Source organism: Psammomys obesus, unplaced genomic scaffold (genome assembly GCF_907164565.1).
Source record: "Psammomys obesus unplaced genomic scaffold, mPsaObe1.curated_primary_1811, whole genome shotgun sequence".
NCBI lineage: Eukaryota > Metazoa > Chordata > Mammalia > Rodentia > Muridae > Psammomys > Psammomys obesus.
In genome coordinates, this window is record NW_026596057.1 from 889,599 (window position 1) to 905,103 (window position 15,505).

The 15,505-nt window shown below is 44.4% G+C and overlaps 1 protein-coding gene across 1 annotated transcript in view; it reads left to right on the plus strand.

Moving 5' to 3' along the window:
• Positions 1-15,505, plus strand: part of Ddr2 (discoidin domain receptor tyrosine kinase 2) — a 127,732-nt gene that overhangs the window by 19,039 nt on the left and 93,188 nt on the right. The window lies entirely within an intron of this gene.

Below are 15,505 nucleotides of genomic sequence, written 5' to 3' on the forward strand. Positions count from 1 at the left end.
TCTGGCTGGCGAGACTTCTCACATCACACTTTGGGCAGGGCAGATCTCACCAGTGAGTCTAGCACCTTGGCAGCTTCATAAATCAAGACCTTTCTAGTACAGAGCTCACTGATATCACAATCACATGTCTCTCCTGCCTACAGCTGTATTTCTGGGTCTAGCACAGGGGCTGGCGCATGAAGGATGCTCAGGGAAGACTCAGAGTCTGGTCTTAGACCTGGTTCTGACACCTTCCTATTCTGGTGCTCATTGCACCAAGAAGTACCATCTCTTTCATGCCTGTATCTTCACGTGGCACATGAGGGATGCTCAGTGAAGACTCACCGCTTTGTCTTAGACATGGTTGAGACCTTCCTATTCTAGAGCTCACTAAACCAAGATGCGCTATCCCCTTAATTCCTGTATCTTCATTTGGCACATGGAGGCTGCCCAGTGAGGCGTCCTGACTTGCTTTGCATTTCCCATACACTTTCTAGAATATTGTTGAGCAAATCATGTGTAATTGTGAGACGATTGATTCCTGGGCACAGGAAAAGTTCAGTATGCCTCCCCCCCCCTTATGGTGATAAGTCATAGTTTAATGAATTCTTCCCACAGATTGACTTATTAGTCTCCCTCCTACTCTCTTTCCTTTTCTTCTTCCCTTTGACAAACTCTTGACCAGTGCCTTCACAGAGGACATTTCAGAATGAATAATTATAGCTGTGCTAATCAGAAGTCACTACAGGCTTTCTTTATTCCATTAGATTGTCAAGCATTATTTATCTATGAACCACTCTGCTCTACCTTTGAGGGACTATGACTGTAGTCTTGCTTCTTCTGCCCCCAATATGAGATAACTATTTCAAGGAGCCATCATTTCAATATGTAAGGCACGCGCTAAATATAGTCCGGGTGGCGTGGTTTGGGTCACGCGTCTACCCCACTCCACTCTGCCGCCGCCATCACTTTCATGGTGTTGTTCCTGGAAACCATCTCAAGTATGTTGGTTGGTTACTCCAGGTAAAAGTGCTTTTTGTCAACAATTCCAGTTCTTCTGAGCTTCCACAAACAATAGGAGAGCTATTGGGGAGTGTGTGTGTGTGTGTGTGTGTGTGTGTGTGTGTGTGTGTGCGTGTGCGCACGCACGCATAATAGAGTGGGAAATCTAGAATCAGGAGAAAGGACAGAGAAGAAGATGAAAAAACATGGGGAGAAAGTGAGCAGAGAGAGGAAGAGAAAGGGGAAGTGAGAGGAAGACAAGTTGGCCAATTATATCTTCATCCCCAAGCTCAGGTTCTGTAGCAATTGACCATGTCTTGCTGGAAGCTCTCATATTCACTAGGGACCAGGCTCTGTGCCACGAAACGTATCCTTTAACCACATAAGCAAGCAGGGCTCAAAGAGTTTAGTCACCCAAGGCTATAGTTAACTTCAGCTGTCAGAACCCACTACGCAAGACTGTCAAAAAACAGGCAGCCACACAGGTTAAGCCTTGCACCCCAGATGACCTACTGACAACTCTTTTTCCTGCATGTTTCAGTTTGGATGCAGATTCTTTGGTCTTCTAACTCATAAGAAAACAGGAAAACGATTACTGTTAAGCAGTAATCTAAGCAGACTGAAACAGTAATGCCATTTCTGGTTGAGGACACCGCCAACAAGAATTTCTTCTTGAGTTTTCAACTTAATTTTCCTTCACGACTTGAACCTTCTTTCCCATCACAGTGACCTAGGCATGGTCTGTTTCCGATTCATCTGGGATGGGAGACAGTGGTACCATGTATCCTGGAGGACATGTACTCTGGGACATGAAGACAGTACTGCCTGGGGCGTTGGAGGTGGGAATAAGTGAAGGTTGAGTTGAGAGAACTCTGGGAGCCATCTGCTGACTACCGAGCAAGCTACAGCGGAGATAAATGAAGTACTGTGGTCACGTGGATGAAGGTCTGTTTCAGGATTATTGTAGAAAAGGTGGGATTGGGATAAGTAATTAATTAGAGGACACTCAGCTACTGTTAAGCGTGCCCCCAGAGAGTGAGGGGACTCACTAGAAATGGAGGAGAACAGTTCTGTTAGAGGGAAATGGAGGTAAAACACACCCAGGTTGACATAGACATTTCTGAGCTCCAGCGATGCTCCGAAAAGCATCAGCTTGGGACAGATGTTGGCAACATAAGCAAAGCGCTGGCAGCTGCAGGTTTATAAGCAAGCTCTTTCGTTGCTGAGATTCAAGAGCTTTGGATGATATTTTTACCAAATAAAATGGGGATGATGGTTACCAAGTGTCTGAAAGGTTCAAAGAATTGTGGAGATGGTTGGAAGGGAAAGAAGTAGAGCTAGGTAAGTGAGAGACAATCCCAGGTAACCTATTCATGGGTGGAAAGGAGATGGAAAGAGAGAGACACACAGACAGACAGACAGGTAGACAGAGACACAGACAGAGAGAAAGAACTACATACACTCGAGAAAGAAGTGGAGATGGAAAGGTGTCAAAGGCACTTGTTTCTGGAATATTATACAAGAAATGGCCTGCACTTGGAAGATCATGGTGCTTGAGCTAAACTTTGGAGCTAGGAAGGACTCCAACATGCAGAAGGGAGGGCATGATCAGTTGTTGTTATTGGAGCTGACTTAGGCCACAAGGACCCACAGAGACCTGGCTGGGCACGTGAGGTGGAGAAGAGAGAGGAAATAGCAGTCTACTTGGAGCAGAGGGTGGGTGGAGGAGTGCTGGATAAGGTTGCAAAGGAGACCAGCTGCCAGAGGGGGCAGAGCCCTGACTGCTGGCTGGGATATGACATCTGGATGCCATCTTGGGGACTCGGCATTTGTACTGCCCTTTCTCTGGGGTGGCGGGTGGTAGGGGAGAGAGAAGAGTGACTTTACTTTTAGAGATGTTCACTCCTGGTGTCTGTCTTGTAGAGTGAAGGTATTTCTGAATGAGGTTGGAAGTGTCATTAAAAACAGACTTTCAGGGACATATTTTACTTGGGGGCCTAAAACTATACACACATGACATATTTTGAGCTAGTGTTTTCTAAGATTTCAGTCTGTTAGCTTTGCTTTGATCTTTATTTAAGAATCAGTCATAAAGTCCATTGCTCTCTGAGCAGACCGTGAGCTGCTAGCATGAAATATTATTTTCATAGTTTCAACTCTTAGTCTCTTACAATTTTTTTTATATCATATTGAATATTTTAACTTCAGTCGTGGGCTGTGGGGCATAATGTTAAACATTCCTTGCTGGCAATGTTCACTGAATTGCTACTGGAGCCTGAACCTGGCCTAAGTCCCTGCTTCCCTGAGGCACCACACTCTTGGTTCCTTCCTTCAGATAGATGATAGGGAATGAACCGAGAAGACATTTTGAGTAGAAGTGTGTTTGATCTTAACGGGTAAAAGCATTTGCCACAGAAGCTTGATGGCCTGAGTTTGATCCTGAGAACCCACAGTGGAAGGAGAACACTGACTCCCAAAATATGCCCTTTGATTTTCACATATGAACTGAGCACCCATGCCAGCACGCGCGCGCGCGCACACACACACACACACACACACACACACACACATGCGTGCACACTCCACCCCTCCACACGTTAATAAAATAAAAATGGTCCTTGTATGGGCTCTTTGTCACCTGTGCTTTTCATTGGAAAGGCATGTCAGCTTCAGCCCAGCCAGATTCAGATGTTTCCTTCTTCTAATTTCCAGGGAGAATGCCAACACCTGTGTCTTGTTTGGGCCTCTTGAACTGTGAGGTGATGGTACCCACGGTTCCTACAGCAGCTGCATGTGTATGCCGAGTGTACGAGACTGCCCACAGTGATAGGAGACAGGATTTAGGTCAAGGAGTAGCAGAGGGGCTGAGACCGGGCTTCGGCTCCCCAAACATGCAGCAGAGTCCGGAGGTTGTGGGAGGAGAAGGCAAGGCCCCACGGAGTCACTTTCGGATATGAGCTCTCTGCTCTGCTCTGCGAGTCATGAGGGTCCTAGCCTGGCTTTTCTTCCAGGAAACATTTCAAAGGAGAAAGGCAGAGTTACCTGGAGCCCAGCCCTGTTTTTCAATTCCTTTTTTTTTTTTTTTTTTTTTTTTTTAATGTCTGCTTACCTTAGCACACAGATATTTTGAGAAGGTAGATCAGGCATGTGTGGAGAGTTCCTTCTTCTCCCAACCTGACTCATGTTTTGCCAATTCTGAGAGACTGTTTGCATGGAAAACTACCCGACCTCTTCCAGGGAGCCCTCAGGGAATTCTTTAAAACATTCAGCTTTCTCTGTGTCTGGGTTAGTGCAAAAGGAGAAGAACCCACCCTGCAGATCCCACGGGGCTTCATGTTGCAAAAGCACATGATTTTGTTTTCTATTAAACCATTGCAAAGTATGCCTTTGTCCCCATGGAGGTGACAAAGAATTGGTGTCACTGAGTGATGTTGTGAGATGTTATAAATTCCACCGTGGGAAGGCTTGATGTCACTGCAGTGTGTCAGAGAGACCGAAGGGAGGGCAGCTCGGAGCTGTGGGTGCCTGGGTTGGTAGCCCAGTGCGAGAGCAAGGAGGCCCAGAGCCGAACGATGCCCAGCAGAAGGGAGAGGAAGGGGCTGTGACTGCCCTGGAGGGTGGTGACCACAGAGTATGAGCTCTGGGAGAAACAAAGGGCAGTCTCCTGCAGCTGCAAGACACGGGGCGGGGATGGAACCCACAGGAAGACAATTCGGAAACGCACAGGCCATGTGGATCAAGAAAGCACCATTAATCTTTTTTGTTGCAAAACTGTACTTTCCAAAGCCTTGACAAGGACACAGAAGAAGCCTCAGGATGGGCACTTGGGTCCTGTGCTAGGAAATGATTAGTGGAATTTCCCTCCGTAAATCCCAGAATGGGAGAAGCTGGGATGGCCTCTGAGAAAAGAAAGGGCGTGATACTGATGGGAAGATGGAAGGACATGGGGGTGCTAAGTGTAGCCACGGAGTGAGAGATAAACCCCTCCCCCGCTGTGAACTAATTTTATGGAGATTTTTCTTTTCTTAACATGGGGAATATTTACTAACTAACAAAAGACTATTAAAATAGAAGAAACTACTTTTATTCAATAAAATCTCTACTTGTTTCCAATCCCCAAATTGTATGCTTTTTTCATGTATTAAATAATAAAAAGTAGAACTCAACCAGACCAGATGTATGGATGACCTTAAACATGTCCGCACTGTTTAAGAATTTTCAGTTTATGGATGCACTAAGGGAATACTCAAATAGCAGCAAACTTCATACATAAAGACACTTATTACAGCATTTTGTATATGATAATTGATAATTTTGTATATGATAATGATAATTGCCAATTTTGAGGTTACAGTTTTAGGTGTGTGTGATAAATCTTCCACTGATGGTCTCTTGGAGTGTGAGATAAAACAAGATGATTTTTGTAGTTTTGTATGAAACAAACAAACAAAAAAAAAAGCGACAAAGTTATTTTAAAAAGTACAAAATCAACACAAAGATATCCCCAAATGTTAATGTTCTTCTTTGGTTTCCCATTGCTATAATAAAATACCATGACCCAAAGCAACTTGGGCTGGAAACAATTTATTTAGTCCATCACTGAGGGAAGCCAGGGCAGGAGCGCAAGGCAGGAACCTGGGGCAGGAACTGAAGCAGAGGCCGTGGAGGAACACTGCTTATTGTGTTGTTCCCATTCCCGGGCTCACACTCAGCTCCCACCGGCACTGGGGCGGGGGGAGGGCTGCTCACTGTGTGCTGGGTCCCCCAGAATCAATTAGCAATCAAGAAAATATTCCCCAGACGTGCTCATGGGCCAAAGTGATGCCGGTGATTCCTCCCAGGTGTGTCAAGTTGGTAATCAAGATCCACCATCACAGTTGAGTGTGCTTACTTCCAGATGAAGGTCAGGGGCGCTTCTTTGGCTCTTTATATGATCAAACTGTCAGAAATGTACATAATTTACTTTTATGTGAGAAGAGGAATACATAACCTTATGTAACTTTTGAAGAGGGGACGATGTTATGAGAATGAGTGTACGTTTTCTCTCTAGAGAGAATACACAAAATCCTAGGGAATTTTCTTCTTTCTTTGTATTCTGAGATTATTTTTTTTAAGCTTCTAAAAGATCTTCTTTGCTCAAAGTTAAATTCTTTCCACAAATCAAGCCAATCCTAGCTAAACAATGACAACAAGAGGCAGAGTTTGTGTTTTGCTCAAACCTATGGATGCCCTTGACTTCCACGGAAGAGAAGGCCCACACAGCTGGATTGCTGTCTACAGCTGAACTTTCCAAGGTCAGCGCCCTCAGTGCCCTCCATGCATTTTCTCCAAAACAATTTTGGATTCGCCGTCTCGACCATGCTCAGCTTCCCGTGTTGGAACTCGCATTTGCTCCCGGGGACAGCGTGCTCCCAGGGCCTGTGCTGAGCGCTGTGAAGGGTTCCCGTGCTACTTTCAGCATGAGCACGTTGGCTCAGATGTATGGTCCTGGCAGGTCAGTTCCTTCTCGGGGCACGCACAGTGTACCAGTGAAACAAGGGATCTGAGGAGATTCACTAGGGGCTCCCAACAGTTCTAGGGCTGAGTGAGCCTTGTTTCTAGGTGTGCACCTTCCCCATCCATGCTATGGCTGCCTGAAGGGGGCTTTCTCTTCTCTTCCCTTCCGCCTTTCAAATGCTGTATTTCCTGAGTCATGTTCCATTTCCTTCTTGATCTGTCCCCAGTGGTTTCAATTAATAGTGTCTGTGTATGGATTTTGGGCTACTCACACACATTTTTTTTTTTTAATTGAAACCATAGTACATGCAGAGAGTACAACAGACAATATAATTTGAATAAGAATTCAACACCATGGGCTCGAACGACTTAATTAAATGGAATTTAGGACAGAATGGCAACATCTCTAAATCTGCCAGCTAATTAGCAGTGCAGAAGACTCCAAATGGCTTAAGTACAGAAATCTTTTCTGGTTCCTCTTTCTGGAACCAAGTATGGTGCAAAACACACGGTGTACATCTCTGAAGTATTCATCAGATGAATGAATGAGCTGATGAGAGACAGATTTGATGGCAGCAGGGGGAGTGTGGACTAATGAAGAGCGTTCGGTGCCATAGCGGAGTGGGTGATGGGTCATTGCTCAGACTTTAACCACCATGAGGTTAATCCGCCCAGCTGTGTAAAATGTGTGTATGTGTGTATGTGTGTGCATGGGGGAGGAGAGTTAGTGGGTAAGAATCCTTCCCTTTGGGTGGTGCTTACTTATAAGCCCAGATATCCCACTCTGTATGCTTAGGAGGACAGATCATGTTTAAAGCCCATGTAGGCTGCAAAGTGAGTTCAAGGCCAGCCTGGACGAACTAGTAAAATCTCTTCTCTTAACAAAAATTAAAAAGAAGACCAGGGATCTAGCTCAATGATAGAGTACTTGTCTAGTTTGCATGATAGCCTGGCTTAATCCCCAGTGCTGGGGGAATGAAACATTCTTGCTGTAAAGTGAATGGATGTATATGGATGAAAAATGGATCCTCTGGTACACGATTGCAGCTGGAGAGCTAGCACTTAAGTACATTTTATTTCCTTTAGGGTTTTTTTTTTTTTTGTGCTGTTGTTAAAAATCCTGAAAATCACTATCATATTCACCTTACTCTACCACTTAAAAATTATATGATGTGAAGTAACATTTCTCTTCCTACCCATCTCTTCTAATGCTGCACAGATGGCTAGTTGCCTTGACCTTACAGTTCTTAGTATATCTCCAAAGTTACATGCATTATATCTATGCATGCATATGCTAGTTTAAAACTAGAACCGTCTCTGCCTCTGTTTCTCTCTCCAAATCAACTATTGTTTGAATGAAAACAAAATCACTTACTGCTAGAGTATACCATAATTTATCACTTGTCACTACCTACCAGTGATTTGTGGTTGCAAACATGTTCTGTGACCACCCTTCCACCCTGACAAATATGCATCTATAAGGCTGGGGTAGAGCTTACTGGACTAACTAGTTATTGGAGCACTTACTCTTGACTCAGAAACACTGTGAGAAAGAATGGGGAGATTGTTACTCTATTTACAGATGAAGAAAACAGAGTAAAAGTAGGAAGGGGGCCTGTTCTAGACACAAACAGGCTCATCCTAGATTGTAGCAGATCCAGATTTACTGATGACTTGAACTGTGGCTCAGAACTCCTTTCATCTCACTTCAATACAACCACAAGGGGTTTTATTGAATAAACCCAAAACCATGAAGAGAGGGATGGGCCAATGAGCAGACTCTTGCATTAAATTATGTTTAAAAAATAGCACACACACACAACTCCCCAAACCTCAAGGTCAAATACATTTGGAAGATGTCCTTTGGAGCAAATATGTTAGTGATGAGAGAGGGGCCAGTGTAGGATGACTTGCTCTTCAACTAGTGGCCATCTTTTTTGCAATGTCCCCAATATGGTAGCCAGAGGGTAAGCATGGCCTAAGGTGCAGAGGTGCAGGAGGAGAATGTCAAAGGATGTGCATACCAACAAAGGCACTACTCTTACCCTCCAAGGAGGTGTCTAGGGTGTGCCTGTAGGCATCTGGGTAGGATCAGCTGTAATTGGCACTTCCCTCAATTCTCTACCAGAAACACCAGCTTTGTTATTAAAATTCAGAGAAGCAATCAGTTGTTACTCACAAAAAACCAAGCATTATCACTCAGAGGTGAAGAGCACAGAGGGGAGGCTGGACAGAGGGAGAACAATTCAGTGTGAACACAGTGGGAAATCTTAGGAATCTGGGCATGGGACTAGGGATGTGAGTGAGTCATATGCCTTGGGTACAAACTTAAAGATGCCGAAAGTAAAAATTCTGAAATTAAGATAAATACACATGGTACATACTCACTTATAAGTGGATATTAGACATATAATATAGGATAATCATACTAAAATCTGTACACCTAAGGAAGCTAATCAAGAAGGAGGACCCTGGGTTAGATGCTCAATCTTCATTCAGAAAGGTAAAAGGGATGGACATCGAAAGAGGGAGAAAACAAGGAAGAGGACAGGAGCCTATCACAGAGAGCCTCTGAAAGACTCTACCTAGTAGGCTATCAAAACATATGCTGAAACTCATAGCCAAACTTTGAGAAGAGTGCAGAATATCTTATGAAAGAAGGACCTGGAGGGGACAGGAGCTCTAGAAGAATAACAACAGAACCAAAAAATCTGGGCCCAGACATCTTTTCTGAGACTGATACTCCAAACAAGGACCATGCACAGAGATAACCTAGAATCCCCACACAGACGTAGCCCATGGCAGCTCAGTGTCCAAGAGAGTTCTCTAGTAATAAGACCAGGGACCGTCTCTGATATGAACTCATAGGCTGACTCTTTGATCACTTCTACCTGAGGTGGGAGCAGCCTTACCAGTCCACAGAGGAAGACAATGAAGCCAGTCCTGATGAGACCTGATAGACTAGGGTCAGATGGAAGGGGAGGAGGACCTCCCCTATCATTGGACTGGGAGAGGGGCATAGGAGAAGAAGAGGGAAGGAGAGTGGAATTGGGAGGGGGTGGGGGAAGGGACTAAGCTGGAATACAAAGTGAATTCTAATTAATAAAAATAAAATTAAAAAGATAAATTATATCTAAATTCAATATTTAGTAACTCAACTGGCAACTAACAGTCTGTGGCCAAAAGCTTGTTTGTAAGTAAAGTTTTATAAAAAAATCCATTGAAAATGAAGGTTTAGGAGTAGGGAAATTCAAGCTTATACTTTGACTTTTAAAATCCCGAGTTAAGCCCATGAAACCACAGCCTGTAACCTATGAGAAAATATGAAGAAAAAGAACAATGGATTTGCTTGTTTCTATTAGTTGTCTAGGGATTCTACAATAAGTTACCAGAAGCTGTGTGTTTAAGGAAACAGAAATTTACAGTTTCACAGTTGTGGAGGAAATGCAAAACCAGGATGCGGGCAGAGCCAGCGTCGCTTTGGAGGTCGCAGAAAGGTGGCCCCTTCACCCTCTGGCTGCTCACGGCTCTGGCACCCATCCAGCATTCCCTCTGTGCTCACCAGCCTCCTCCTTGTGTTTGCCTGTTTTCTCTCATAAAGACGCCTTGGGTGATATCCAGAAGGTGAGACGTCAGAACATCTACAAAGACCCCATTCCGCAATAAGGTCCTGGAGGCAGGCAGACTCAGGACTTGCACAAATCTTTCCTGAGGTGGAGGGCACACTTCACCATTAGGTAGGGGCATTTCATTTCATGCAGAAACATAGGCTCACAGGAGTGGTGATGGACTGGGGGAACAGACCTTTCGTAATTTAAATTCCTAAGGAAATGCGGGACAGGTTCCTTAGGATGCTTACATTACAGTCTCCATAACTGACACGAACAGCCACAGTGTTCTATGAGATGTCCTAATTTCAAGTACTCAGCTGATAACGCAAAACACTGGTTCTAAATTATGTATTTCTTTTGTTAAAGTTTTGCTCTTCTGGTACAAGCAGTTTCCTAAATTATTTCCATTACTCCCAAGTGTAATAAATTTCAGATTTTTTTAAAAAAAGTGTAAATTTGTCAACTAGGGCAAAAATGTCCTTTGTCAAATCTGGTGCCCTGACTTATAGCTCACAACGTGTGGCTGTTGTACCTGTGAGGCTGGTTAAAGCCTCGAGAAACAGTTTGCTTTCTTAAAATGGTTCAAGTTCTTCCTGTAACCTCATTCATATAAATGCTTTGCTTTTTAAAACTTTTTATAGTGGAAAGGTAAAATTGAATTCGCTCTAGTTTAATTCATTTTTCCCCCTTACTGTAAATTAAAATTAAGTGGAATCTAAGTGAATATAGAAAAAATTTGGAAAAAAATGTTTAGGGAACTAAAATGTTCCAGGTCTTGGGTTAGGTGGCTGCAGGATAGTTTGGATTTTCCGCCGTGGGTGAGATTTTAAACCTACTTACACACTTACAGTATTTTATCTACTGGTGTGAAGTATGGACTTTCCTAGAGGCAGGGGAGGGAATGGATTATAAATAAGGGTCTTCAAGTCTGAGATTCACAAGAGCGGTCAAGGTGATAGAATTGAAGAGGAGAATATCAGTGACCTTTGAAAGAAAAGGTTGTAAGTTCAGCGTTTTCTCCAATTAGCAGAAACCAAAGGCATTTCATGCCCCATTGGACTGTGGCCTCTCTCTCAGGTGTGGATACACTCACTGGTGCTTAAAACTTGTCATGTTACGCCCTTGGCTGGACCTTGACCAACAGGCTACCTGTATCTGGCCGCACCATGCATATTTCTGATAGTTTTGAGAACTGCATTTCAATTTAATTGATTTCCTTTGTAGTCTCATGTTCTTTGTATGTGGAACCGTATCGTTCCTCGCAAGGGTTCTGGGTCTTCATTAGACTGCAAGAAGTGACCATGGTAGCCACCGGCTCCCAGTAGCTCCTCAGAAAGGGGGAGGGTCTCAGGAGCATCTCTTAGCCATGATGATGTGCTGAAGGCACTTGCACCGGTCTTGAGCAGTTATCCACAGCTGCTGTGTGGTCATAGTTGTAACGTCCATGACCTATACGGAAGAGTGTTCCCCAGCATTCCCCAGCACTTGCTCCCCGTCTTCTGCCACTTACAGTCTGTCTATCCCCTCTTTCCCAGTGTTCCCTGGACTTTGGGGGGAGATGTAGATGCCCTGTTTGGGGCTGGGCAGAAAATATTTTTTAATGAAACATTCTCTTCCGTCTTCTCACAAGGTTCCCCTTCAGGGCACTGAAGTACCAAGTACGAATGCTTTGTTACCCCACCATCAGTGCAGAGGAAGGTCATACAGAATCCAGACTTAGGGCCTTGGTTCTTTTTTTTCCTTCATAAAATTAGCAATTTTCTCCTGAGCTTTCTTAGTCCTTCATTGTACTTCTAGAAGAATCCATGTCAATAGCCTTCCATAGGCACCAAGACATGTCTGAAGCCCACTGTGAAGTCAGTTTAGGCTCCGTCCTACATGTCTGCAATGTGGAATCTTGCCAGGGCTCTGGTTTCAAACAGATAATTGCGAAAGCCTGTTATCTGTCATAGTTTGTAACTGTTGTTTTTCTTCTTATTTCCCCCACATTTCAAATTTTTGGAATTTCAATTGGTACCTTCTCCATTAATTTTCTCATCGTTATAACAAAATACCTTAAAAGAAGCCACTTGTGGGAGGGTTTATTCCAGCGTATGGTTTGAGGGAACGGTATGACAGCAGGTAGCCTTGCAGTAGCTGGTCAGGTCGCTTCTAGGCGTAAAAATCAGAGTGTGGACAGGAAATGGAGCTGGGCTATCACACCTCAAGCTCTTCCCCGCAAGTGACTCATTCCTTCTAGCAAGACCCCACCTCCTAAAAGTTCCATAACTTTTTACAACAGCTGGGGGCCAAGTGTTCAAACACATGAGCCTGTAGGGGACTTTCACAACCAAACCGTAACTTCCTCGAGTTTGTAACTTCTAAAATAATCCTCTTCATGAGCTAAAAGTATCCTCTTTGATGCATATTTCTTCCACTCCATCTGCATAGATGAATGGAAAGAGCTTGTGTAGTTGTGTGTGGCTGGAGCCAGAGTTTGAAAGATCTGAGCTAGACTTAATGACATGGCAGGAGAGAAGAAAGTATATAGGCTGCCCCATTTGTGCCCTTCCACAGCCTTCTGTGCTTTCCAGCCTATGTTCCTGAACATCTTCGTGCTTGAGGACTGCCTTTGCCATCCTGTCTTTCCCCCTTTGCTTAGAAACTTGCTATTCCCATAGTGTGCTCTCTCTCTTCCTTCCTCTCTCTCTCCCATCTTGCAAAAAAACTGAAAGGACCTTTATTTGTGTTACCATTAGCATTCTTGCCAGTAAGATAACTTGGAGAGGGTGATTCAGGTCTTGCATAGGCATCTGAGAAGCCTTGTGGCAAACACAGCTCCTGATGACCGGGTTTCAGGTTATGTGGGAGACATCTCAGGGATCTGGCTCTCAATAGTCACAGGCACAGACAGTGGCTCCTATTTGCCTCTCTGCCATCCAGAACAGCTCCTGGGTCCTAGCAATCTCCCAATAATTATTATTGTTTTGTTTTTCTAATTTTACTTTTGATGGACACGTTATTGGATATGACACTAGGGGAGGAGAGAGGAGGGTCAAGAGTTACAGTATTAGGTTGGAGCAATAAGCCGTGGATGCAGAGTAAGGGCACTATAATGAACGATATAATGCATATTTAAGAGCTGAAAGAGAAGACTGAGGATGTAACTCCATGGAGATATTAGAAGTTTAAGGTGATGGATATGCTTACTTGATCATGATCTGATGCATGCATATATTAAAACATCTAATTACTTACTGGCTAATTGATTCAGGTAATTATGGGGGATGGTCGGCAAGCCAATGTCCCCAGGAAAAAGCTTTCAGGAAGGAAGGTTGGAGCTGTGGCCTGGGCTGCGATTGGTGTACACAGGCAGGATTTCTTCCTCAGAGTATTAGGTGTGCTTTATGGGATAAGACCCATAAGTCTTGTCTTTGAAAATGTCCAACTCATCATGTTTCAATCACATTCACAAAGTGCCTTCACTGCCTTCACAGCAACACCGTATCAGCCAAAAAAGGGGCCACAGCATTCTAGTCAGGGAGTCACCCTGGCAAATGATGACACTCGTTGATTTAGGAACACTGCCCTCTGGTTTCATCTTGACCACTGTAATAGCCAGGGTTTCCTAGAGTAGCAGACTTTATAGATTGGATCTCTCTCTTTGCGTGTGCATACACATATGTGTAGTTTATTACAATACACACATATGTGCGGGGAATTATTAGAATGACTTACAGGATGTGGTCCGGGTAATCCAGTAGTGGCTGGCTATGAATGCAAAGCTCAAGAATCCAGAAGTTGTTCAGTTCCAAGGCTGGATATCTCAGCTGGTCTACAGTAGATGCTGGAATGCCAAAGTAGGTTCTAATGACAGTAAAAGAATGGACTTGCTGGCAAGGCAAGAGCAAGCAAGCAAAGATGTCTTCATATAGGCTTCCAGCAGAAGGTGTAGCCCCAAATTAAAGGTATGTCTTCTAGTCTCAAGATCTGGATTAGAAGTGGATCTTCCTACTTCAAAAAAAAAAAAGCCCTCACTGTGTGCTCCCCATTTGTGGATTTTAGTTAATCCCAGGTTCAGTCAAGTTGACAAGCAAGAAGAGCCATCACAACCACCAACAACTTGGCCAGCAAAAATTGGAAGACTTCAACGGACATTGGTAGGATTCAGCTTTGCTGATGCCTCTGACTCCGGTTGCTTCAGACAAGAGCAAAACTCTGGCTGCTTCTGCTCTCTGCTGATACTGGCTCACATGATTAGGATGGATAAGTGGCTTCTCCTGACTTGCCAGGAGCAAGTGGTTTTGTTAGTGGGGGAGTTGGAACACTAATTTTAGGGGTTTGACTCTGGTACAAGTTTTGTGGAGCCAGAGGGTGCGATGCTGCTTTTTCCTTTGGCCCTAGTAAACATCTTACGCTTGGTATGGTGGTTGAAGTGTTGGGTTGAACCTTTGATTTGTGTGCCAGGAGGTTCATAGTAAATGAGAGGTGTGGGCTCTTAGGGAAGAGAGGCTGTGGCTTGGCCTCTCTGCACCCTGTCAGTAAACACACACACACACACACACACACACACACACACACACACACACACACACACACACGTGTGTTCTGCAATACAGGTGTGCATCATGTAGGGGTGTCTTCTGGAGCTCTGAGAGCTCAAGAGTCTGGGTAGAGGGAGGCAGTGGGTATGAAGAAATAGAACAGGGCCAGAAATGACCACTAGTTCCTCCCTCCTATCAACCCAATTTCCCCGCTTCTGTTCTTATTTGTGCCACAAGCAAGACGCATTTATTTAGTACCCGGCCAGGCATAGGGCTGCTAGAGTTCAGTAGTGAACCAGGCTTGTGTGTGTCTCACCCTTTTATAGCTTAACTATTGAGCGATTTGAATGAATAGCAACTGATCAAGTCATTAGCATCTGCTAAGTATGTGGCTGTGATGAAGGAAGTGGGGAGTGGCCTAGGGTGGTCTGGAGCCTCTGGAGGCAGTGACCAATTGCTAATACTCATTCTGCCTTGGAGTCACACCTTCCCTGTTTTGTTTTTTGAGACAGAGTTTCTCTGTGTAGCCTTGACTGTCCTGGACTTGCTTTGTAGACCAGGCTGGCCTCGAACTCACAAAGATCTGCCTGCCTCTACTCCTGAGTTCTGGGATTACAGGTATGTGTACCATGCCCGGGTTTGGAGTCCTATTTTTTAAGCACCCTTCTTCCAAGTACCCTTCCTGTACTTCTCAGGCTGGTCCAGATTTCTGGCCCTTCTTTTCAAAGAACTCCCTGTCAGGACACACCTCTCTGGCCTGATAGTCCCCTCCAGCATTTGCCTTGGATCTGTAGGGCCTATGGACATCTTTGTGGAAGTTCATAGGTATGTCACGGGTAAACTAACTTCCTTCCTTCCTTCCTTCCTTCCTTCCTTCCTTCCTTCCTTCCTTCC